Source organism: Mus caroli, unplaced genomic scaffold (genome assembly GCF_978045245.1).
Source record: "Mus caroli unplaced genomic scaffold, Mus_caroli_1 scaffold_10, whole genome shotgun sequence".
NCBI lineage: Eukaryota > Metazoa > Chordata > Mammalia > Rodentia > Muridae > Mus > Mus caroli.
The window spans coordinates 62503247-62505972 of NW_028227265.1; the positions used below are offsets into that span (position 1 = coordinate 62503247).

General features: G+C 42.5%; 1 non-coding gene across 1 annotated transcript; it reads left to right on the forward strand.

Annotated features, from left to right (window-relative positions):
• The first annotated feature begins 1889 nt into the window (after positions 1-1889).
• Positions 1890-2023, forward strand: LOC115031832 (small nucleolar RNA SNORA17). The gene has a single exon (XR_003837487.1). It is a non-coding gene; the product is annotated as a small nucleolar RNA SNORA17 (small nucleolar RNA).
• Positions 2024-2726: the final 703 nt, after the last annotated feature.

A 2726-nucleotide genomic window follows, 5' to 3' on the forward strand; every position in this document is an offset into this window, starting at 1 on the left:
GCAGAGGACTGTGAATTGATATCCAGTACATTAACTTATGATACTCATGGAAATTCCTCTACTAGATGTGCCTTCACTCAATTGCTATACTCAATCCTGTTCCAAACATGACTATAGAAAATTGTTTGATGATGATCAAATCTATTGCTTAATTAATTCACTAGAACTTCTAAACATTGCATGCTTTCATGTTTCCTTATCCTTTAAAAAATTTTAATGACTAGTCATAACCAGAATTTGACACCTTCTAATTTAGTAGACTAATAAATAGGGGGTATTACTCTAGAATATAATATGTCATTCAATCAATGCAATCATCCCATGATTTCAAAGTGTAATTTGTATTGGTCTCATGAAAACTGCTTTAAATTACAGATCCAGGGAGCTTATATTCTGAATGTGTCCTTTGAAATTAGAATAAGTATCCGATTCCTTGAAAAAAAAAAAAGGAATAAATTGCTGATTGTGCTTTATCTCTCTTTAAAACAAATGAGTACATTTTGTCTTAACTGCTCTGTACTTGGCATCCATTATCATGTTGAGTACACTATCATTACATCTTATTTTCCTGTGCTCTCTCCCTCACATTTTCCCCCTCTATTGGAAACCAGCTCCCAAAGATTTACCATGACACAGAATTCAGTTCTCTAAGACAATGTAATTCGTTATCCCATGCTGTATTTCCTAGTAGTCCAACTCTTCTTTCTGTTCTTTGTCAATAAATAGCTAATGCTAAGATATCCAGAACTATAGAAATTTCTAAGTCAGTTGGCTTTTAATGACTATATTAAAATTCTCATGATAACAAACATATAAAGAGGAAAGATTAGCTTTATCTCTAAGTTTTCATGATTCTAGTCAGTGATGGCTCTATAACGTGTTGGCGTGTGATAATAAAACATAATGTGTGCAAAGTACCTGTTCAACTCATGTAAAGACAGGAAATAGAGGAGGAAGGAGTCAGATGGACAGACAGATAGACAGACCTAATTTCCTTTTGAAAATACAGTCTGTGTAACTTCCTTCTCCCAGGCCACACCTCTTTGAGGTTCCAGGATCTTCTAACATAACCAAAGGAGGACACATTCAAAGTATCGCATTCTGGCTCATATCCCTAGTGTTTAACTGCACTTTCCATTATAAAATGTGTCATTGAAATTTCAGCTGTTTCATCTCTGTTCTTGAGTCAAGTCTAAAGTCTCCTCTGACACAAGGCAAACTCTGCTCAGAATTCCTATAAAAACCAACAGTTACCATACTGATAAAACATGATGATGAGTCAAGTTCCAAAAGGGAAGGACAGAACAGACAGAGAATGGACTAAGGACAGGTTTAAAGCCAGACAGACAAACACTGAATTCTATGCTCAGCATCTGGGGTACCATATCATACAATAGATGAATTCCTATGTGCTTGGTAAGTTCTGCTCTATGACTCTCTGGCTGCATACCTCAAAGCTATGTCTCAGGCTAGTTTCTGCCTTCCTTGTAGTTGGTCCACATTCCTGGCATTCTTGTCTTCTTAAAATCTATCATAGCTTTGGCTTCTCATTCGCAGTTCTACTCATCTCCTTGTCAGGTGCTTCTTGCTACAACTCTGATCTCCAACACACACACACACACACACACACACACACACACACACACACACACACACACACACTGCCTGGCCTCCCAGACTCTCACAGGTGGCTCTGTAAACATTATAATGCTTCTATACTGTATGGCTACAAAATCAGTACCACAGAGGAGTTACCAGGGCCTCTCAATCCTGTGGGCTATTCCTGGGCTTGTTCAAATCATAGCTGCTGCACCCTGAGGATCTTACTGGTTTAGAAGGACCCATGTGAGCAGAATGTCCCATAATTTTCTTCTTAAAAGAATGATGTGACTGCCTCTATAGGCATTGCAGGTGTGACTGCTGTGTCACATGTGCTTCAGTAGGTAGCAGACAGGAAAAAAGGTATGTCCACACTTAGTGCTCTGAGGAGAGCAACAGTCTAGTACAAGGGTGCCTAAACAGAGAACTACCTGAGACAGTCTGTGGGGCTGTGGGTGTAGGGGAAGAGCGGGGAGGGAGAGAGCCCGAGTGTGGACAGAGTTCCTGTGCTCTGGGTAGGCGGATGTGGGAGGACTGCTGGATGCTTTCCACGTGGCCCCAGATGGGCACCTGGCTGTGTGAAACCATTGATTCCACACTGTGGGGGTGACAAGAGGCAGCCCTCGGTACCAGGCTCTCAGTCTCTGGCATCCCACTCTGGATGCAGCAGGGGAGCTGAGAACAGAATAGGGGCCCCAGGGCAATCTCAGCCCCAGAGATACAGGAAGAGGGCAGAGGGAGAGAGGTTCCCATGCAGGTAAGAGTCCTTTGTCTGGGCCTTTATGAACAGAGACAGTCTATGGTTTTAGAGCTTTATTGTAGAAAGGCAGGAGGAAAGAGAAAAGATAGAAAGAGAGAGAGACTAGCCATGGCCAAGAGGAGAGAAGGAGGAAAAGGAGAGAGAGAGAGAGAGAGAGAGAGAGAGAGAGAGAACACAGTGGGGCCAAGCAGCCCCTCTTATAGTGGACTTGTTATCTTGCTGTTGCTAGGTAACTGGGAGGCGTCTAGCCTGAAGGTCAGAAGCTTGGGACATTGTGTACATGACTACTAGACACATGCTTCTCCTGTGGGGTCTGTGGGGGTGGTAACTTCAACAGGACCCAGGGGTCCAGGAGACATGAGGGAAT